A 24134-nucleotide genomic window follows, 5' to 3' on the forward strand; every position below is an offset into this window, starting at 1 on the left:
CTAATTAATTTTGAATGGTTCCTGAACTTCCAGGTGAAATAAACATAAGTGAGAGAGAACCAGATCTTGTAAGGGTATGTTAGCAAGATAATGGGAAGAGGGAAATATTAAAAAAAAAAAAAAAAAAAGGAAGTATAAATATTGCAGCAAGAAGGCTTCTCAAAAGATCACTTAATCAAAATCCCCCATTTTCAGGCCTTTTTCTCCTTTTAATTTTTATTTGAGGTAACTAGATCACCAAAGAATTTGGGGACTTGCTGAGGGCCCAGAACTAGCCTGTGATGGAAGGAAACATGTAATGACATGTAGCGAATTTAAGAAACGTTTATTGATAAAGTGATTAAATGGATGGATGAAGGAATGAATGGATACCAAAGTAGTTAGGTTTTTCTGTTTCCTCTCGGGAAAACTACCCAAACCTCTGCAAACCACAATTTTCTCGTTGGTAAAATGAAGCAAAACATACAGAAGCTCTGCAGCTCTTCAGATGTACGGGATGATGCGGGAACCCCGAGTCTGTGCATTTCTGGAAGGTGGAGTCCACCCACGAACTATTGTGATTACTGTACACACATAAGCATTTAGGATTACCATACTACTTTTTGGAAATAAGTGCTCAAGTCCCAGCCAGAGAACTGTCCTTAAGCACATACATCTAAGGTAGAAAGGGCTTCTGTGTTAGTTTTTTCCTCTTCTTAACCACGTGGACAGAAGAGGTAATTCTGAAGCGGCAGAAACCTCTACTGTGGGCATGACCAACACATTCAAAACATTTATGGGCACCTTCTTGGAGAAGGTTTAACAAGGAGTTCTCCAAAATGAGCTGTACATTCTTTTAAGTCTAGCACATTATTCTCTCTTACCTCTCTTGAATGGGATGTATAATTTAAAATGACTGTATGCTGTGTAGGGAAAAGTAACACTGCTTTCACCCCCCATAACCCTTCAGAACACTGAACAGCGACCTCCCTCAGGCTGGGACTGCTTCCTTTCCAGCTGTTACTTTCAGGGTCAAAGCCACTCAGTGAAGGTATTTAGCAACCCTAAAATATGCCAGTCATAAACGGATCACCCTTCTTGTCTATAGCTCTGCAGGAGAAGAAACATACAGAAAACTCCCAATAATCCTCTAAGTGTCACAGGCAAATGGGGTCCAGAACGGGTGGTGACAGCACTCTGAGCCAGCCTGCATCGCACCTACCCCACTCATCTGGCATTTCAATTTAATATTCCTTGTGCTAGGGTTGCCTAGATTATCAATGTCAAAAAACTAAAAAGTCTTATCTTTAACTTTCATTCCAGGGCTTCAAAAGAGCTTTGAATTTGCATCTTACTCTAGGGAAGATGTAGCTTAAAAACATTTTTGCCCAGCTTGCTCCATTAATTTCTGAGGAAAATGCACCTACTGCTGTGAATATGACAGTTCTCAACCTTGGTGTTTTTACAGGATGTCCCTCCCCAGGGAACAGTCAGCACCATTCTGACTTCCCTGCTGGAACCGCACCGCCTGCTGGGTAATCAGCTTCCCAGGCTGCGGGGGTGACCTCGGTGGGATGAACCCAGTGCCCCTCGCCAGCGCCCAGGAAAAGGAGAACATTCAGTTTAGGGGAGGGGGGGGCGAGAAATGCATTTTAGGTGACCGCCTACATTCAGTTTGAAGGATAATTTGCCGATGCCTCCGCTGGCTCAGTTATTAGCGGCACTGAGTACCTTTTTTATGTACCAGAAAGCTTTAACTTAAGATAATTTTCATCATACCCATCAAATATTTTCCCCCAATTACTTCCATCGAGTCAGGAACACAATTCGTTTTGTAATGATTATCTGACTCAGGTAGAGCTGATTTTCTATAACTCTAGGCTGAAGCCAGTGACAAGGGCACAAAAAGGATTATTTTTCAGCAGTTTTCAACCCAGCTAAATCAGCAGATAATGGCATCTATGATGCAGAGTGATTCTGACCTAAAAGCCCTCACATTGTTCATGTGTCTCACATCTCAAATATGCCACAGAGGCAAAAATATTCCATAGACATCTCCAGTGTTTCCAGTGAGCAAGAGAACAGGTTTAGGAATTTCTGATTTTTCACGCTTTCAGTCAATTAACGGCAACTGTGCAGTAAAATAAAAACCCCACAACTTGGTTCCTTTCTTTACAGCATTTTCTTGTGGAACAGCACCAGCTAATAAACGCAGACACAGAGAATTCATTTGCATGCCTTTGTCACGTTAGATCCTCGTGGTCTTTGGGGGCCCAAATAAAGACACCAAACACAATTTCTACATGCCTCTAACAAAGGAAGAAAAGAAGGTGCGATTCACCAGTACAAGGGGTTACTCAGAGAGGAGCAGGTGCCTTTTTCATCGCAAAGCTCCAAGAGAGTAGATTAGGCTTTGGTACATAGACAAATTTAAATAAACATAGACATTTAAATAAATCATTATGTTCACATGCAAAATAGATCTGAGGCAGGTGTATTTTTTTTTCCTGTCTTTTGATGTCTATGTTGTTATTCATTTTAAGGTATTTATTGCACAACCATTTGTTTAAAACTGTGTTTTTCAAACACCTGGAATGTAGAGTCTTCTGCTATGGACAAGGCTACCGGTGGAGGACTACGTAGCAAGACGGGGGGGGCAAGGGGTACCCTGTCTCCAATCCAACCAGAGCAACTCCAGATGTACCTGCCTTGCATACTGGATTCCCACGTAAGGAAGAAAAATCGAAAGACTGAGGCTTTGCGTGATCATATTTGGACTCTGGCATGGAGCAGCACTCAATATACGTGCACTGGATGGATGGATGGATAAATCTGTTTGGTGTGTGTAAGGGATCTCTGTCTCAGAATTATCTTCCAGTCTTTCATAGTACATCATATTAATGGCAAAATGCATTTGTGCCCTGTATTTTAAAAACTGAACCCATCAATCTTGGGCTTAATAATAAAACATCATGGAGGTTCTGCTGGGTTTTTGTATGCTTTATGTACATAAAACGACTCTGGGGCTGTAATAAAGTGTTATTTGGAGGGTATAAGTATAAAAGATAGCAAGTTCCAGGCATCACATTTTAATAAAGTAGAATTTCATAAACTTGTTCATTTTGGAAGGAGGATTAATACAGTTAACGGAAAATATGTAAAATACTGTTATTTTAAATAATGGGAAGAGAACCATACAAATTAGCTTTTCACCTAATTATTCACAACAATATTCTGCAATCGGCATTTAGCTGTGTTCATGCAAGAGTACAGATATTTAGAAATGGCTTGTAATTCTTCTGTCAGCTTTACTGTTCTGGCCATGGACTGTGGCTTTACTGCCTTAAATTCTGTTGCTCTTCAAATCTGTGTCTGGATCCAATTTCTGAGAACAAAAATATGTAAGTATTCTTTTACAACAAAATTTTTATAAACAGATATCTTTGAAACTGATTAATTATAAATAAGTGACCTCTCTGCCCAAACAGCAACAGCACAAGATACCTAAGCCACATCAGAGCGTTGTTTCCTAACTGCCGTGATAATTTATAAAAGCAGAAGTGATCACAAGTCATATATACGGAGAGAGAGGAAAAAAAAAGGGGATTAAGTTCTGATTATGAGACTATAATGTAATGTATTTCAGTTCAAATACAAGATAATATCGCACTATTATGCAAAAAAAGCATAATGTAATATCACTCCAAGTCAAAACTGAATACACCCAAAGCAAACCAATGAAAAAACTCTGCATGACAGTTAAGAGTCACAGTAGAGCCATTTGGTAAAAATAAATAAATAAACAAAAAAAGCCAATATATAAATAACTTTCTAGGTTTTTGGATCCCAAACCTGTAGATCAGTCACTTGTTAATTTTTCAAAGATAGTGACTAATATACGTACGGACTGAAAGAAAACTCCGACATCCAACTTGACATCTTAGATTTACAAACTGATATACCAAAAGGAAGCACAAGGGAAATTTAGAGAGAGGAAGCAGATAGGTCCACTGGAATCAAAAGAGGTTAGTGAAATGTAGCAACATTTCCAAAAACTGTATTTATAAGGAAAGCTGAGGATACCAAGTGAAAAGCACGTTAAATCAGCAAGTGCAAAGGCAAAATGCTGGGAAAAAGAAGATGCTTATAAAAAGCTGAAATTTAGGTTGGAATGATAAAAAGATAGGCATTCACATCAGGGACTTGGCAGCGATACAGAGTGAGAAACAAATCTGACTTCATTTATCTGCTATAGATCCTAGGCATACTAGTCAGAGAAAAACTAGTTTCCAGCATTAACGTGTCAAACTACACAAATGTAGTTGCTAAAGGAGGCAAGAGAATGAAAATGGAGACGCTTAAGAGAGCCTTATACCGATGGTGGCCAACCATGCAAGATCAGTTGCGGCTTAAACTGACTGGAATTCCCATCTGGGGACAATACATACAGAAATAGAAACTGCTCTCTTTGTCCCTTATTGTGTCAAATAAAATGCAGAAAATTTAAGTACATTTGCAATAAATACAGACAAGGTTTAAAAAAGAAATAAAGGAAGAGAAACAAAACTAGTGGGCTAACTAAGAAAATACTTTACCTTTTTTTTTAAATTTCACATTAAATTTGGTCAAATAAATGCGATGAAATAGAACCAGATAATGTTACTGGCTGCAAAGTCCAAGTTAATTACCCTGGCAAAGCTTTAAAATATACAATGTAGAATTAATCCTGTTTCTTGAACATGATAAAAGTACCAAAAACAAATGAATTATCCTCCAATGACACAGAGATCACTAACTTTTCTTTCTTTAGCTCTAAAAAAAAGTCACTTGTATCATGAATATTTGAAAAATATTTACCAGTGCCAGTGAGTCTTCAACTTCATATTTATTTCTTGCTATACGACCTTGTTCCTTTTGATTCAGGTCCTGGATTTACAATCTCCTTGTAAGTGTTGCTTTTAGCTTAAATTCCATTACCCCTCACTCACCCACACTTTAATATTTTTTATAGGGAGATATTTTGCAACTTGGAGTATTTTTACACAATGTAATTATTTTTCAAGCCCCATTAAATATTTTTAGCCACTGAGGGGAGACACTAAGTGTAATAATTAGACACATCTCAGACTACATTGTGAAGAAGTTTATACCTTGAATAAGATGGTAGCATAAACCTCTGGTAGTGAAAATATTATCTAGTGCCCACTAATCAAGTTGAATAGAATAAGTCGTAAATTTGTATGTAAAATAGATTGGAGGGGAAACTGAACATACCTAGTTAATTCAAATAAAAGGAAATTATTATTTTTCCCTAAAAACAGCACTCATTAAATATTTTGAGAGCCATAAGCAGCAAGGAGGGCTTCGTGATGAGTCAGGATATCTCAAATGAATTGGGTAAAATTGTGCTAACATGTTCAAAATTTTCCTAAGTAAAAACTTGACAGAAATTTGAGAGGAATATTTTCCTTCAACCTGTAAATGTCTGGGGGCAGTATTTCACATTTTGAGCAGTCGTTTCCCTAAACATCCATATTAAAATGTATAATAACATGTTCTGTCTCAAGTATGAAATCAGAAAGCCATATAAAATGCATAAACTACATAATTGTAGAGGTTTTGTTTTTCTAACAGAAATCAAGCCGAGTGATTTTAAATAGTTTAAACAGTTATTACAATCTGACTGTGATGTGTTCTTCCTTCTACTTTCCCAAGAATCTCGCATATTATAATAATGGATTCTCAAGGAATAAATTGCAGACACACAATCAGTTCCTGAAAAGTGTAGGCAGCTCACACAGCATGCTGCGATCACACTGTAGCATACAGTTTGCTTATAACAACACTGCCAGTTCCATGAGACTCAGCCTTCCTCTGCGTGAACGTGGTCCTCCCACATGGTTAAGTGGGTGTCAGAATGTGACTGCTTGGAATAGGCCATGGCACGCAGGCTGCATCTGACTCACCGTTTAAAGTGTGGAATCAGTTGAGGAGTTTCTAATAAGGCATTTTAGAAAGGAAAAAGTGTCATTCCCCAACAAAAAACAAGGGGCACTGTGTCACAGGAGGACTTAATCTCGTCTTCTGTGGCCCAGTCTTTCAGTCTGTGATATGATATGCACATCTAGTAATTTCCTCATCCAAACCTTGCTCCCTTCGGTGCTCACCGAAAATGCCCCGTGGCAGTGGTGGGTGAAAGCGGACTTCCGGGACTATTCCGAGGCCACGTGTATGTCAGTCCTGCTGACCTTTTTAAACACATGCCTATAAAATCTTACTTTTTAAAGCATATTATAATGGACTCTAGAATTCTGCTGGAAAAGAAATATAACACCTATAATATCTATAAATATTCATATCATTTTGAAATTATTTATTTGGGGGGACAGAGATTCATCTGTATCATCTCTTTGGAATGATATTATATTTTTAAAGAAGAGAAGTTTAAGAAGAATTGATAAAAAGTTAATGTCTTTTAACATTAACATTTTAACATAACAATGATAGAAGTACTTTTTGCTTTTTCACAATCCTGGACAACACAATGCTCCGGTGATCACTGTCTGAGCAATGCCTTAGTCTAATGCAGCTAAATGAAAAAAATAACTTGTAACAAGTATGTGGATTCAACCAGTGTTTGTTTAGCTTTCTTTTTCTCTCAACACACCTACATGTTTACTGGATTAAAGAATATGATAATTGAAAGTAACTTTTAAAACTAGGTGAACACAGCTTCTTCATTTTTAAAACATATCTTTAAAGAGTGAAGTTGGGCTCCTACTTTGGATCATATACAGAAATTCACACAAAATGGATCATAGTCACAAATGTAATGGTTAAAACTTAAAACTTCCAGAAGAAAACATAAAAGAAAACTTGCCTAACCTTGGGTTAGACAATGGCTTCTTACGTAGGACACCAGAAGTACAAGGGACTAAAGACTGACTTTGTCAGAACCACTTGTTTCCAAGAAAACCATCAAGAAAATGAAAAGACAACCCACAGAACGAGACTCAGTATCTGCAGATTATGTATCTGATAAGGGAATTTTATCCAGCATATATAAAGAACTCTTACAACTGAACAATAGACTAAAAAAACAGAAAATATTTGGGCAAATAATTTGAATAAACTGTTCTCAAAGGAAGACACATGGCTGCCCAAAAAGCACGTCAAAGACACTCACTATCAACAGTCATTGGGGATCTGAATCTTTCATCTGTTCGCGAGAGGACACCAACCAAAGCTGGCGAAAGAATCACAGAGTAGCAATACTAGCACCAGAAATCCCAGAGATCTCTCTGGGTTAGGAAGAGCTTGTGTTACTATCAATTAGAGTGGAAAGATATCAGGAGATATAGAGAATTTTGTAGACTTCTCAAATGGGATACCACTTTAATACTGAGGCTAAATTAGTCCTAGATTAAAGTTGCTTTGGACCCTCCCTAACAAAGCTTAAAAGCAAATACAGAAAGGATCAAATTGACTCCAGGTAACCTAACTGCATGCTACAACGAGGTCCAATACTTTTGTTGTAGAGGAATGCAACAAAATCCAGACTCCAAAAAGCCAATCTCCATGATGTCTAGCATCCAACCCAAAATTAGTAGGCATGCAAATATGCAGGAAAATGAGTCGGGATTAGAAGAAAAGTCAAGCAGTTGTATTAACAGATACAGACAAGAGAGAAGATAGGATTAAGCAGAAGCAATTAAGCAGCTATCATAAATATGCTCCATGTACTTAAATGTTAAGAAACACACAATATGATGAGAATAAATATAAAAGATACAAAAAAGAAACAGAAATGGATCTTCTCAAGATGAAAGACAAAATATTTGAAGTGGAAAATAAATCGGATAAGATCAATGGAATATAGCACACTGAACAGAAAAGACCACTGACCCTGAAAACAAAGCAATACGAATAATCCAAAGTAAAGGAGATAATAAAAGATTGAGGAGAAAAAAAAAATCAACAGAGCACCAGAGACCTGTGGAACAATATCAAGTTTAACATGTGTGTAATGAAGTTCTAGAGAAGAAGGGAGGGGCACAAACACAAAAATGAAGACATGATGGCTAACATTCTTCCGAATGCGAAGAAAACCGTAATTCTTCAAATCAAAGAAGCACAATACATTTCCAAGAAAATGAACGCAAATAAAACCACACTCAGAGACAACACCAAATTGATGAATAACAATGATAAAGAGAAAAAACTTACAAGTAGCCAGAATAAAGAAGGCATAATAGGTGAATTAGGGGAGGAAGAAGTAAGATAAGAAAGGCAGTACTTTGTAATAGAAACTATAAAAGTAAAAAAAAAAAAAAAAAATTAAATTGTAGGGAAAAAAATTCAACATAGACTTCTATATTTAGTGAAAATAGTTTTCAGGCATGGATAAAATAAAGCCTTTTTTTCAGATAAAATCTGAGAGGATTTATCATCAGCAGATATGCAATAAAAATTATAGTAAAGGATGCTTATGAAACAAAAGGAAAATGGTGAAAGACAGAAATCTGGGTGTACAGAGAGAGGAAGGCAAACAGAAATTTATAAGAAGTTAATCTCTTTAGAAGATAGCTGACTCTTCAGAATAAAACATAGTAATGATGCCTGTGCAGCTGATAATACATGTAAAAGTAAAATGTATGATAGCATTACAACAACAGACGGGGGAGGAAATGAAGAAATAGTGTTGCAAGTTTCTCACACACTATGTAAAGTGGGAAAGTGCGGCTTAGAAGTTGTCTGTGACGATTTAAAGGCGTATACTGTAAGCCCTAGAGCAACCACTAAAAAAACAGGGGAGAAAGAACCTCAGCTAATAAGCCAATAGTAGAGATAAAACGTCATACGCAAAATACTAATTTAAACCAAATTAAAGCAAGGTAGAAAAATAAAAGGAAACCAAAACATCTGGTCAATTCAAAAAATACGATAATTTGGCAATTTTTCAACCAATCATTTCAATAATGACATTAGGCATAAATATATATATTTTATAAAATGTAAATATATAAATAAAAGTAGACGCTGATAAAATAAAAGCCAAACGTTGTCAGATTGTATAAAAAAGCAACATCCGAATATACACTATTTATAACAAATGTACAGATCAATCATATCAATGGTGAAAGGCAGAGTGTTTTCTCCCTAAGATCAATAACAAGGCATTGCTGTGTATTTCTTCCACCTCTATTCTAATTTGTCCTTGGGGTCCTAGATTGGAAATGAGAAGGAAAACTGTGTATTCATAGACGGAAGGATTATCTATTCAGTTATCCTATGGAATATGCAAAATACCTCCCAGAAGTAATAAATGAGTTTTTCAATGTCACAGAATGTGGTATCAGTATACAAGTATCAACTGTACTTCTATGTATTAGCAACAAACAATTGGAGATGAAATTTATAACAATGTCTGTTAAAATAACATCAATATCATGTAATACGTAGAGATACATTAATAAAAATGTGCCCAAGGTCTTTATACAGAAATAAAACATTGTTAAATAGAAGACCCAAATGAATGAAAAGGAATTAGTAGATGCAGTATTGTTAAAGTGTCAATTCTCCCCAGACTCATTCATATTTTCAGAGCAATTCTAATCAAAATTCCAACAGGTTTTTCAAGTTAAAAGGCTGATTCTAACATTTATAGGGCAACGCAAGAGTATAAAATGGCCAAAATCATTTTCAAAAAGAAGAACAAATTTGGAGGATCTATTCTATTACCTAATTTCAAGACTTACTATAAAGCTACAGTAATTAAGACAATATGTGGGATTGGCATAAAGATACATATAAAGATCAACGGAACAAAATAGACAGTCTAGAGAGAGGCCCCTTCTTACACAGCGAGTTGATTTTTGGCAGAGTCCCAGGTAATTCAGTGAGGAAAGGATGTACCTTTTAACATATGGTGTAGGAACAACTGAATGTCAATATGTAAAAACATTGGCTCTTACCTCCTACCATACACATCAAGCAACTCTGAATTAGAAATCTGAATATAAAAACCAAAATTATGTAACTGCTAAAAGAAAGAGGTGAAAATATTTGTGACCTTAGATTAGACAAAGATCTCTTAAATAAGACACAAAAAGCCCAAATCATAAAATTTTTTAAAAACTGATAAATTCAACTTAATCCAAATTTAAAACCTGCGCTCCATTGTGCTATACACCAGAAACTGACACATTGCAACTGACAGTACTTAAATTAAAAAAAAAATGTCATTAGGAAAATGCAAATTAAAACCACTATGAGATACTAGTACACAAACTTCAGAGTGGGTAAAATTAAGAGGACCAATCATATGAAGTTTTGGTGCTAATGTGGTGCAGATGAATGTCTCGTATATTGCTCATGCAAATGCAAAATGCTATATTTGTCAACCGATTTGGTAATTTCTTCAAAGTAAATATATACTTACAGTAAGATACATAAATGACATTTTCTAGATATTCACCCATAGGAAATATATATATATATATATATATATATATATATATATATATATATATATATATATATATACATACACCCACACAAACACTTACTCTCAAATTCTCCTAGCATATTATTCAAAATTTACCCCCCAAATGGATTACAACTTAAAATATCCGCCATGAGTGAATGGATAAAAATATCAAGTATACCCACTCAATGAAACTGCTCGGCAATAAGAAGTACTGAACTACTGATAACGTACAACAAGGAGAGAAAGTCTTTACGGAAGGTAATAGAAGCTAGAGTAACGCACTGGATGGACTGGACTAGTGAGGTGGAGGTGGAAGGAGTGGGGACATCCAGTGATAAAGGAGGGTCTCAAATTAAGGTTGGTCAAGGAGTGAGATAACACACAGTGTCTGTGATTTCAATGGCTGTTTGAGTCGGTTGCCACGTGTAACTGTGTACAGATTTCTTGTTTTTTCACAAATAGGATTTCTTCATGACAATTTCTCTCAAGCAGCTTATAACAATGCATCTTCAAGGCAAAAAAAAAAAAATAGAATAAGGGGCTATTTGGGCAGATACTGGGGTTAGTTTGTGACCTAAAATGTCTGGATTTCAGAAAACAAAACAAGACATGGTTTGGAAAGCGAACAGCCTCCTTGCAGACCCAGCCTTCCCGCCCGCCTCTGAAGGGCAGCAACATTCTATCTCACAAAGCAACTCACGATATGCCACTTTCCTTCAGTCTTCCTTTCAGATTATTTGTAAATACTGAAAAGGATATATTGTCTTGATTTTTAAGGAAACATTATATAGGAAGATACAGATTTGCAAGATTAGAAGGTTTCTATTCTCTTTATAAATTATTTGCTGTGCACTAGGGTTTCTTTAGGATACTGAATAATGTGAACCCCAATAGCTGTTTTAAAACTTCAACAGACAAATATGTAGAATACATACATTATAAAGCAATGTATCCTTACCCTTAACTTTAAATTTAAAAGGAAACTATGTGGCAGCAATAAGAAAACTAAGCAAAAGTAATCTTCTACCTCTACTTCGCACAGTAAGTCAAGAATGGAATTCACGCCTAGAACTTGGTATTCCTTACATGCAAACTTTTAAAAAACTTTAAGTCATTTAATTACTTTCCTCTGTACAAGATATTAAAATGTGAGAATAAATTAAATTCGATTTTATTTCTCCTTTAGAATCCTTCTGCCTGATTTTTTTTTTCTTTCTAACTGAGCCTTTTTTGAGCAGCTGACTTTTTTATTTTGGATATAACACTTATGTCACATACAGAGTATCTACCATGTCTTCCTACAAAGGGAAAATCAATGAAAATAGCATGAAAACCCCCAGCAATCCTGTTTTTGATGAATTATGTCCTTAAAGATATACCCGGTATGTGGTTCAAAATGTATTGACTAGTAACAACTGCTCCTGTAATATCAATGATGCACGATTCTCCTGAACTTCCCCTGAAGTGACAGGGCTTAATCGAGAGAGCCCTAAACAATAAATTGACCACCAAGAAGGAGACAGAATAATGAAATTGACTCAAACCTTGAAAATAAATAATAATTCTAAACCCGAGGAAAACATATTGATGTCTCTGTTTGTTCTGCCTTTTCTTGACTTGTATCTTTCCTCCTAAGCTGCTTACCGAAGGGGTGATCACGTCACCATTTTAGGTGCCCACAGAGCTCAGCAGCGTTTACCTTTCTACGTGCTATTCAATATTAAGAAATTTAAAATGAACAGATACCATTTTGAAATGCCCCTTTGAATAAATGCAACTTTGAATAAACTCTCCCTGTTATGCTTCCTTCATTTTCTCCTGTTACATTTTGTCTTATCACCAATTAAGTGATGGAGAAACCCCCAACACCTTAAAGACTCGCTCGGAGGAAGAACATCCCTGCACCAATGTTGTCTGTTAGATGGGGAGTCACTTCTCTACTGACTGTTCAAGCTCCAAGTAAATCACCCCAATGCAAGAGGAGAGCTACACAGAGTTGTATTCTTTGCAGAATGTCTACATCATTCTGTGGGTAGTTCTGAACTGCATTTCTTAATGATACAGATAATGTATGGTCTTGTGATTAAAACCTTTTGATCTATTTTCTAGACTTAACAAATCCTAATATATTATTTATTCAAAACATTCTCTAAAATATTTTAAACAGAAATTTTTGAACAATTGGTTTTACGCATTTTAAATCTCACCTTAAAATCTATAATCTACACAATCATATCTATAACCTTCATTTGTCAATAAAATTATTGGACAATACACAATCTCAACACCAGTATTACCCATTGGTTTGATCGTCTTGCTCCCATATCTCCATCCTGCTCATAAGTTTATCACAATAGATGCTTTGTTAAACTGGCTTAGAATCCTGAGTCCTGCTTTGTCAGTCTAGAAACTATCAAAGGAAAATGACAAATTTTGACAAAATTTGTTCCAGCATCTCTGCTGCGTTTTCTAAGACCTCATAAATCATTTGTTCATTCCTTGGTTTTAAACTCTTAAGTGGCTTCTCTGTGTTATGTCAAGATCAGAATAAATCGGTTAAGAACTTGCAATGAATAAGGTAATGGTCCAGGGCTCTCTAGACAACCCTTCAGATGTCAGTGATTGAAATACGGGCTTTGGCATCTGACAGAATTCAGACCTCAGATCTGTCACTTAATAGCTGTTTTCCACCAAGTCAATCTTTCTTGGTGTCATTTTTTTTTTTTAAGAATATGAAAACTGGGAACAACAGTTAATGAAGAATACTTAAATGAGATATACCACACACAGTGTAAGATTTTTCAGGACAGCAGCACTCAGTGAATGCTACTGGTCTTCCTCCTTGCCATTACAATCTGACGATAGCAGTTTACTAACGCTGCATCTCGTTGCATTGTTGGGAAAGCCCATTCTACAATCATTCTACATTCTCTTCCACTTGATTAACTTGCTAGGACAACCTGATCATTAACAGTTGAAAGGTAAGTTGAATCCACTACTTCAGATATTTTATCTTTTGTTCCATTAATTTTTAAAAAATTGAAATAACTATATAGTGAAAAAATAAGCTAATTATACCTCTTTGCAGTTGATAATGCTTTGTTCCTCAGGATCAGCACCACTATCACCCATATGATATGTAAGCAACCAGATATATTTAATTTAATTGCAATTTTAAAAGACTGAAGCTTTGCTCACATGGTTGGTCTCCTGTTGGGTATGACATCTTAAAAAGTGATTCATTTAAATAATAATCCAATTATTAAACTTTGAAAAACTAGGACTTTCAAATACGTTTCTATGGGATTTAATGTTTTATAAACCTTTGCCAAATGTTACTCAAACATCTTTTTATCATATTTGAAATACTGCCAGATTAAGACCTCTGCTCAGCAGGCATGATGTGGGGATGTTAGAACTTTCATCATTTCTAAGACTGGTGATTGTAGTTCATAATTATCCATCCTCCCAGCCAAGTGCACCAGAAAACAGCACTTGCATAAAGGATCCTCTCTCCAAACTCAGCTTAGATTAACAGGCTGTCTCTCTTGCACCTGCTTTCCGCACCAAATACTGCTTCTAGAAGATAAATAAACGTGTCTCTTAGCAACCTACCATAGGTTCCTTTATTGTCCCACTTTACATTAAAATACTGTTGAGCACCTACTTTGATCCACGTTCTGTTTTAGGGGTTGGGGGTACAGGATTTATTGGGCAAGCTTATCTGTTCACTATCTAGACGCTGACATGAGAATCAGTTTTGTGCTGGAAGACAGGGAAATTAAGGGCTGGGGCCAATTTGAGATGAATATGCCAGTTAGATGTCACGCATGGGCACCTGGAGAGGGAATTCAGAATGTGTCATGTCACAGAGGCAGGAGGGAGCCTGAAGAAGCCTTTTTACAATTATTTGAGTTTAAATAGTAGCACATGAGATAGATGATATGTTTACAATAATAATAGTAATAATAATAATGCCATTGGCTTCCACTTATTAAATATCTCATATGTGACAGGTAATGCCAGCTGGTTGTACATATACTACTTCCATGAGTCGTCACAATCCCACATTGGAACTTATTGTTTTTATTCCCATTTCACAGATGAGGAGTTTGAAGTGCAGAGGTGTTATTTCACACACCCATGATCACCAGCTAGAAAGCAGCAAAGTGGCAGAGTCACATTTCAAAGCCAGAAGAATCTCGTGCAATTCTTCTAAGACTTAGAATATTCCTGGCCAAGGGGAGTCAGTGAAGGACTTGACTGTCACAAAATATTGAGACATCACTACAGGACTAATGGTCTAGTTAGTTGGACCCTAGACTTTGCTGTTTCCTCTCAAACGATGCAACGAAGACATATGCCAACTGACAGGACAGCGCTATTGATGAAAGAATAGTTCTCTGCCTGCTCCACCCCATTTACAGGACATTATCCCTTCAACCTCGTGGGGGAAAACTACTCTTTGAGTCCACATTACTTAGTTACGCCTCCCTTACCTTCTCTAAGATGTCAACTGCTAAACTTCTGGATACGGCTCCTCATTATGTTAAGATTTTGTCTACTGGCCCTCCCCACCCCAGCCGCTGCTATCCTGGGCGGCATCTGGCCTCTATCTCTTGATCTTCACATTGTCAGTGACCTCTTCCTTCACTCCACCTCATCCACCCAGTCTCAGTGTCACAAAGCAGGATGTCCATTCCACAAACTCTACTTTGAAATGTTAACTCAGACATCCTTCGGCCTCACCCCAAGCCTCTCTCCACCTACCCTGTTTGCTCAGTTAGTCTTGCTAAATCTGTTCTTTGACTCCATCAGGACCATCACACCAGGTTCCTGTCTTAGCTTTGTTTCTGATCCTGGTTAGTATCCAGGCCCCCACGTATTAATCATTCTCTTACCACTGTCTTGCACTCTCATGCTCTTTTGTTCTTTACATACTATTTGGAAACTATCATCCTGAATTAATACCATATGTGAGTTTTCCTGGTGGGCAGCTTCTGGAGAAAGTCATGCAGCTCTCTGAATGTTCATAGCCATCAACCTTAATCACCTCTCAGCCATGCTGGGCAGTCTCTTGTATTTCTTGTCGTTCTTCTGTTACACTCAAGGCAATGATTACTTCCAGCATTATTGCCTCAATCCCATGACTGTCTTCACCGATTACTCTCAACACTGTCCTCCTTAGTAGAGTAAATACTTCAATCTCCTGCCACCGAACCAATAAAGCCTTTTAACATGCGTATCCATCTCTCCCTCTTTCTCTTCTGATACAATGGAAGAGATATTCCTTTTCCTTTTTAAAATCATTTTCTAATATAGTAAGTTTGAAGGTTTAAAACATCTTGAATTTGCTTAGTATTTGCACAAAATAGTCCCTTAGATCAGTACTTCTCCCCCTTGTCTGCCCTTCAGCATCACGTGGGAGCGTCTAAACACCCTGATACCCTGGATACACCCCAGTCTAATTAAATCCATTTCTCTGGGAGTGGAACCCAGGCATGTGCATCTCACACAGCTTCCCAGGGGATTGCACTATGTGGACAAGGCTGAAAACCACTGAGGAAGATCTGAATACACGACGAGGCTTCAAGCTACCTTGGACATTTTCTCGGCAAAAAAGATGTGAGCCAAATCAAAACATGAATTTTATTACTGCGATAGTAATAAAAAATTTTTATTCAAGAAACCAATTTTCTGCATTGGAATGCTGGACCCTTTGTACCTATTTTTTCAGGAATTTCGCTGTCATTAAAAAACAAAAAACAAAAAACAACATCTTCAACAACAAAGAAGCTCTGCTTCTTTCACACCTTTCCCTTCACACACTCCTATTTATCTTCTCAATCTCACAGCTGGATTTGGGAAGCGCTGTCAGCACTTGCTGATCCATTTTCTTCCTCCATCACTTGCAGAACGACCTTCTTCAATCTGGATTTTGTCTCTCTCCTCTATCAAAACTCCGTTGCAAAGGCTACCGATGATATTCTTGTGGTTTAATTCGAGAAGATACTTCATGTGCTTCATTTTACTGAACTTCCAGCACTTGGTTGAAATTCTCTCTTCTTCCCTTGGCTTCTATCATGCTTTGCTGTCCACATTTCTCTCCCACTTCTGTATTTCCTCTTAGCCTCCTTTCCCAGCAGCTCCTTCTCTGCCTGATCCCTAAAGTTCAGAGTCTTTCAGATTCTCCTGCCCAGGACTTTTTCCTTCTCGATCTCCCACGTTCTCCCTTCCAGCAATCTCATCCTCTATCATGGCTTCAATTATCACGCAAAAGCCAACGACTCCAAATTCAGACCCTCGGTCTAGATTTCTGCGCTCCAGAAGTACATACAGAGCTTTCTTTGGGATATTTATTTCCCTTTTAGATATTTTGTTGCCACTTAAAACTGAACATGAAAATCAAAAACATCATTATACTTCTTCAGCCAGAAACGTGAGAGTCATTTTGACCCTCCCCTCCCCTTCTCTAACCCACCTGGTCCATTCTCTTTCTTAACCAGCTGTGACATCCCTGTACTTGTCTCCATCTTCTCATCAGATCACGGCACCTTCACCCTTTTTTCCTTCCTGAACTGGTGCAAAATCTTCCAGATTGGCCTTTCCATAGCCTCTCCTTTCCATGTCTGTTCTGTTCTTCACACATTAATCAGAGGGATGATTTTTAATAGAAATCTGACCTCATCATCTCCTGCCTGAAGATCCTGCGTGGTTTCTCATTGCACTTAGAAGAAAGATCAGATTTCTTTAATGGGGCCTGCAAGGTCCTGGATGACCTGTCCTTCACTCACTGCTCCAGTGAGTGATCTCTATCTGCTCTCTGCTCTGGTCTCCCTGCTCCAGACACACCGGGCCCCTTTCAGGTCAACCAGTGTGCCGAGCCGTTCCCCATCTTAAGAACTTGCCTGTGTTCTTTCCACTGCCTAAAATCCTCCCTCCTCTTTAAGTGGCTACTTCAAGCTTTCAAGTCTGCTCAAATACTGAGTCCCCTACTTGTCCCTCCCGCCCCCTCTATGACCAGGGCAGCTTGGTCCATTACATGGAAACCCAGGTAAAATCATGTGCTTTATTTTTTACATTGATCAGAACAAACTTGTGATGACAGCACAGCTTAGGTATAAGTAAACTGATCCCCAACGCCTAGCAGCAAAGTTCCCAGCACATAAAGATTTGTGAAGTGGAAGAATGCTGCTTTTAAGAAGCTTCTTTAACCCAAGACCGAAGTTACTTTTCTTGGGTGTTTCTTTTGTTGCCGTTATTCAGATTAATTATAGTCTGTAACTGCAAATGATTCCAGTGGTGTCACCCAAGTGAGACTTTCATTCTCCTTGGTGACACCAATGTTATGAAATGCTAGTCCTAGGATAATGCGTCCCACCTTAAGAACAAAGACTCAAGAGATGCAGTTTGCTGTTTCCTGTGCTTTCTTCTAGAGGAGGTTGTCAAAACATGAACAGAAATTTAAATGATAATAGAAGGATGTGAGAAACTGGTGTCATCGGAATAAGTCAGGTCACATTCTGAAGCGGATGCTCAACTCTCCAGATGGGCAAAGTGATCCTGAATTGAAACACACCCCTCTTTTTTCCCCACAGCAAATTCCCATGACCCAGAAGACAATAAAATCGTTGGAGGGGAAAAGGAACAGATGCTCTTTTCCTGTTTAAAATATTTCTCTCCCTAGCAAGAAAGCAGCTGTGTTCCTCCAAGAGTTGTTTTATTTCTGCAAAATTAGTCTGAAAGTATTTGCAATGAATATTACCCAGTAACGGACACCAAAAATGCAGTCCTAAAGAAGAGAACCCACAGTACTTATAAAAATGGATGTTTGGTTATAAATGTGGCTGTGATGTTATTATCAGACAGAACACAGATCAGATATTCACCACTTTCAAGGGTTTAAGTGGAATCCCTCCTAAGGAATGGCATATTTTTATACCCATTAATCTAATATCCAGTAAGCAAATGAAGATAATATTTAAATACAGCATTTCTCCTATATATTAATTAGTAGCTCACTGATTAACAATTTGACTTAAAAATATGCAGAATGACATAACTGACAGGTTTTCTCTTCATTGCATTTTTATATAATGCATTTAACTAAAAATGTACCATCTCACTTTGCTCTGAACAGAAATTATTCCTTAAGTTTACTCAATTTCTGTAAAACTCAAATTTTGCCATTGGACAAACATGAAGACTTTGTGTGGTTAAAATACCAAATGAAATTAATCCTTTCATTAATTATATGTTTTCCAAATTTCAACTCTACTTTTATTGAAATATAATTTTCCTATAATAATTTTATGATTCATTTTTTCTCTTTCGTCTTTTTTTCAAATAATGAGACTGCCCCAATTACTTATCTCCAAAGTAAAATGTATCCTCTATTGATAGGCAGAAACCCCATCTCAGGAAGATCTCTTACAGTGAGTAGTTAGCTCAGCTCAGCCAGCCAGCAACAATGGGAAAAGGTATATAGCATATACCCTAATGACAGCAGAAAACTCGCATTGCCTTTATTTGCCAAAGCATCCATGCTCTTAATTTCATGAGGATATTTTTAGTTTCCAGTAATTTGGAAAAAGGTAATAGGTGAAAAAGTCAGAAAATAAGTGTAAAAATGTGGTGTCGAATGCTCGCTATATATAACACCTATGAAACGTATAGAAAAGTGTATTTGCATTCCAATAACACCTGTGACATTTAGACGCTCCACAGAACTCCTGCTTGCAATCTCTGCCTGCATCATATGCTGGTATCAGTTCTAAATATAGTCAGAGACCTTCAAACAGCGGCACGCTCAGAGGGTATACAGTACAGCAAAGAGTAATTCTTCATGCCTTTCTACTTTTTATAATTCTTACATACAAAGTGGTAAATAAATTATAACTATGTTTAGAAAAACCTTAGAAATTCGTATTAAAAAAAACTGTAAATGACCATGGTTTAAAGAAAACAACAATCGCAGCTTTATGTATACGACGCATTGACAGTCACCACGCCGGACGACATTCTAACAGTAAAAACTATATTCCTATATCCTATCTTCTGGAATAAAATTCCTTTTATGTAGATGGGCAGGATCTGCTCATTAACAAAGCAAATATCCTTGATTTCCATTTAACGATCGCACCAGCATAGGATAGATTTTTCATTCACAGAGATCACGACACACTTGCTATAGATTTTCTTTCTGGCAACATTTATCTGTCCTGTTTTATGAACCAAAGCTATTTTATGTTTTCTACCTCTTCTATATAAAATTCTCATAAATAATTACTGGATTCCAAAGGCTCCTGGCAGCTGGACACTTGATAATAGTTATTTCTAACTGATGTTAAAAAAAATATGATGGTGGAGTTAAAGACTTCCAAAACAAGCTGATTTTTTTCTCCCTCTCTCCATTCCTCCATCCCTTCCTTCCTTCTTTCCTTCCTTCCTTCCTTCTTTCCTTTCCTTCTTGCTTTCGATGAGTTGGCACTTGCGGCATTGCACACTTATACACAGAGACCAAGTGAGGTGTCATTTATTTGCAGAAGGACTATGGCTCTAGGCAGGATGCAGAAAAAAGTGTACAGAGAAAAGGTAGATGCTTGACAGCTTCTTAGAAGTTACGTCTGAAAGAATGACGGGATTGACTAGAAAATCAGAAAACAAGTTTCTGCAGAAGACAGGGCTATCAGAGCGCCTGGCCTCGCATGGGTACTCACCACTCCTGTGTCTTCCCAGGGGGCCGCCCCTGACCTCCAGGTAGGCCAGCTGCCAGCAAGCTCAGTGCACTGTGTCTGGGCCCCCTGGCTCTGCCCCGTGGAGAACGGTGACCACCCAGACTTCTTAGAAAGCAGACTGTCTCACGAAACAGCTCTTGGCCTGCAGAGAGAAGGCATTCCTTACACAGGGACCCGCAAGTCACAGGGACTGCACATGAATAATCCACATTCATAAACTCAGTTTCTATTGGTCCTTCTCAGGTACACACATTTATAATTGTGTTTGCTTTAAAGCTTTTCTTTGTGGGAAAGAGGAGTAAGTGGATACGCTTGATCTCACTGTGTATTTGCAGCTACATAACATTCACTAAAGATACAAATCAATCACTGAAGGCATAGGGTTGACTACAGTTAAATAGCAGATCCATAAGACCTTTGGTTCTGATCTTCTTTGCATTGGACTTAATTTTCTTAGGTGCTTCAAAAGCTGTAGTATTCAAGTCTGGTGGGACCATGTATTTGCGTATACCTAGCATGTTCACTTAATAATAACGCACATTATGGATTCTGGTAGCATCTGGAAAGAAATTCAAATTTAGGTGAAAAAAAAAACTTTCCTTTGCAAAAAGATGGATTATATTATTATTTCCTGAACAGCAAGGGGAACAACACAACTGCTGTGGGCACTCCATTAGTATAACAATCCAGCCACTTCTGTCTCTCATTTCTCTACCACAGAGAAGGTGAAGGACTTATCTGATGAGTGAGTATGGGGGAAAAATAAAACACAAAAAACCTGGATAAATATAGTCCAGATGAATCTTATGACTTTCTCTTGGGAGCTGGCCTCTCCTCTGAAAACACATGTTCTCTTCTGTTTTCCTGTATGTCATAAGCCTAGTGCAGAACAGCACTATATCCATGATGGCTGGAGTGGAGGCCACAGCTGGAAGTGTAGATTCAATTCAGGGACTGTTCATGGCACCCAGTGTTTGGTACCAAGGTCATGGTCTTTTCTTGTCCACCTCTCCAATCTCATCTGTGCATGCGTGCCTCACACACACCATCACACTCCAACCAGAGTGGCCTTCTTCCAGTTCCTAGTTACACTGTCCTCTGTTGCATGAGGACCTCTGTACTGGCACCTTCTTCCTGGCATGCTCTTCCCATCAATTTTCACATGGTCAGCTCCTTGTCACCGTTCAGTCCTGATGTGAATGTCCCCTGCTAGCTAGCCTTCCTGACCACCCCATCTAAATACCAACCCTCTCTCCATTACTGAATATTCTAGTCCTCTGTTTATTTCCTTCTAACTTTGTGGTCTTTTTGCTAGTTTGACTTCCTCCCCCAGGCTGCAAGCTTCATGAGGGCAGGGATCACAGTTGTTTCATTCAGAACTATTACACAGGAAGTATTCACCCAACATTTTTAGAATAACTGATTGAAAAGGCATTGGTAGACATAGAATCTTAAAATGTATTTAATTTCTGGGAAATATTAAGAGGGACATAATAGTTTAAGATGATGAAATATCTCAGAAATAAGTGTACCAGAACAGTGGTGTTCAAATGATACCACCTTTATAGATCAAACACAAGAATACCCAGAAAAATTAGTAAATAAAAGAAAGACATGCTTTGCTATGCAACAGGATGCTAGCACATAATAAGACACCAGGAGATGGTATATAACATTTACCAGCATGTACCTGAGAAACTTTGCACAAGGGAAAATGTTTTCATAAAAAAAAATATAATATTCCTTGAGCATTATCATTAAATGCCAGCATTAGAGACATCACCCGAATACGTTCCAAATGGCTGAATACTAAACTGAATCGTCATTTGCAGCATGGTCTTGGAAGGCTGACAGGCATGTAGGGCCAACACACCCTAAGTTTTCAGACCACTCAGAGAGCTGAGAACTCAGCCCCTCCCCGTGGTCTTCTGCAAGAGCTGCCTTTAGCAGTAACCACAACTGTGATGGCGACGGCGGCCATGAAGACAATGGCAGCAGTGCCAGCAAAACTTGCCAGCCTCGGAACAGGCAACAAAAACACAGTTCTTAACGTGTCCTACGATAAGAAGTTTTGGTGAACAGCAATTTATTTTGCAGATGAGTTTTTAGTAATTACGTTTACCAAGGACTGTTTTCTCTGCTTATAATCGATTGTGTATCCTTTTGTAAAGCCTCAACTCACAGAATACAACAGCAAACAGAGTTTCTGAAAACAAACACAATCGGAAACTCATTACTGAGTAAAGTAAAATTAAATAGAAAAGAAATGGAGCCACCTTTGTCCACAGAAGGCATGGACCTGCTGCTGTCTAGATGGCCCAGACTCACACTTTGGGTTCCAAGGTCACGGGCGGGGTGGAGTTTAGGACCTTCTTTGGTACCAGATGTGCCCTAATCACAATAAAATGCTTGACTAATCTAGGCAGGAAGGTTTGTAGGAAACACTGAACAAACTAAAATCAGCTTGAACACTGCCCCTACAGGACCAGAACTCGCCAAGGGACTCACAATGCTGTCTGTTTAAAAATTATTTGGAAAAGGAGCCATGCAGATGTACTAGCCACTTCTCGGTGTCTGGATGCTGGTGGGATTTGGTACAGGCCTCTCACAGAGGGCGTTCGGATAGGGAAGCAGGCATGTTACACCTCAGGTCAGTCTTGAAGGTCTTGCAGTGTCACTTTCAACATGTGCCCAAGTGACGTCCAACTAAATTACAGCTCCATCGACAGACAGTATTTCAGAGGTGCTTAAATTATGAACACTAGCCAAGTTACTGTAGACTCAGTGAGCATAAGTTATCAAGGTAACAACTAGCAATGGATGGTAATATTTTATATATATATATAAAAAATATAAAAATAACAACATATAACAAAACAATTATCGACAGATAGTAATTTTTATATATTACATAAAAGTAACATATATAACATATAACTGCTATAATATATACTAAAATACAAATATATAAAATAGAAAATATAAATATGCTTTAATAAAAACATAAATGTATGTAACATATACATGACATATATAGAGCTAAATGTATTTATAAATGAAATATATGTATTTATGGACACATATTTTTCATCATGAAAATCTATATATTCCTGAAGACTGTGAAAAATCTCTCTCTCTGCAACTATGCACTTCAGCTTCTCCTTGTAGTCTTTTTTCTCAAAATATCAGGAATTTAAAATTATTAAAAGAAAATAAAAACTCCATCAATATGATTTTAAGCTGGGAACATATGTGAAGCACCGTGGTATTTACAAAAAAAAAAATGACACTGGAACTTGTTTTAGAGAATGTACGTATTGCATTATTTATTTTCCTGGGTGGATACATGTGTGCACATACACAGGGCACCTTACTGTGCTTTATTTCTGAAGTGTGTTCTTAGAAGGACTCCTGCTAACAAAGTCAGTGTGACAATGCTACGTTCGAGCTCTCGCGTCACCCTCTCAGAATCTGGATGCATCGCCAGCCTGTAATGGAGATGATGGCTAAATAGATGACTCAATAGTCAACCTTCTAGAAATGGCCATATTTAGCTTTCAGGGTAATGCTAACTTCACTGTGGTGTTAGTAATCTCATCAACTTTTTGGTTAGGGATGGATAAATAACTAGCTTTTAGTATGTAAATTACCAAAGAAAACGTTTTGCAGAAAATGGGTCAGGTTAGAGATGTAAATGAGGCCTAAAATGTCTCATTAGGTTTTGAATTGCCTTTTTTTTTTTCCCCTAAGCATTATAAATCTTGCCAGCTTTGGGGGTAATTTTCTTGCTTGAATAAGCTAGTAAGGTCTTTTGCAATAATAAATGAACGGAAATACTCCTCGAAACTAATTCTGCTTGGAAAAAATAGAGCAAATTGAACGTTGAAGTATAGTTTCTAGACAAGTTGTACAGACCACACGTGCAGATT

The 24134-nt window shown here is 37.6% G+C and overlaps 1 protein-coding gene across 3 annotated transcripts in view; it reads right to left on the minus strand.

Moving 5' to 3' along the window:
* TENM3 (teneurin transmembrane protein 3) overlaps window positions 1-24134 on the minus strand; it is a 2090952-nt gene that overhangs the window by 1059756 nt on the left and 1007062 nt on the right. For all 3 annotated transcript variants that reach the window (XM_064477579.1, XM_064477578.1, XM_064477577.1), the window contains exon 6: window positions 20188-20347. The gene's annotated coding sequence lies outside the window, so the exon portion shown is untranslated. The remainder of the gene's footprint in view (window positions 1-20187; window positions 20348-24134) is intronic.

The sequence above is a fragment of the Camelus dromedarius genome, chromosome 22 (genome assembly GCF_036321535.1).
Source record: "Camelus dromedarius isolate mCamDro1 chromosome 22, mCamDro1.pat, whole genome shotgun sequence".
Classification (NCBI taxonomy): Eukaryota; Metazoa; Chordata; class Mammalia; order Artiodactyla; family Camelidae; genus Camelus; species Camelus dromedarius.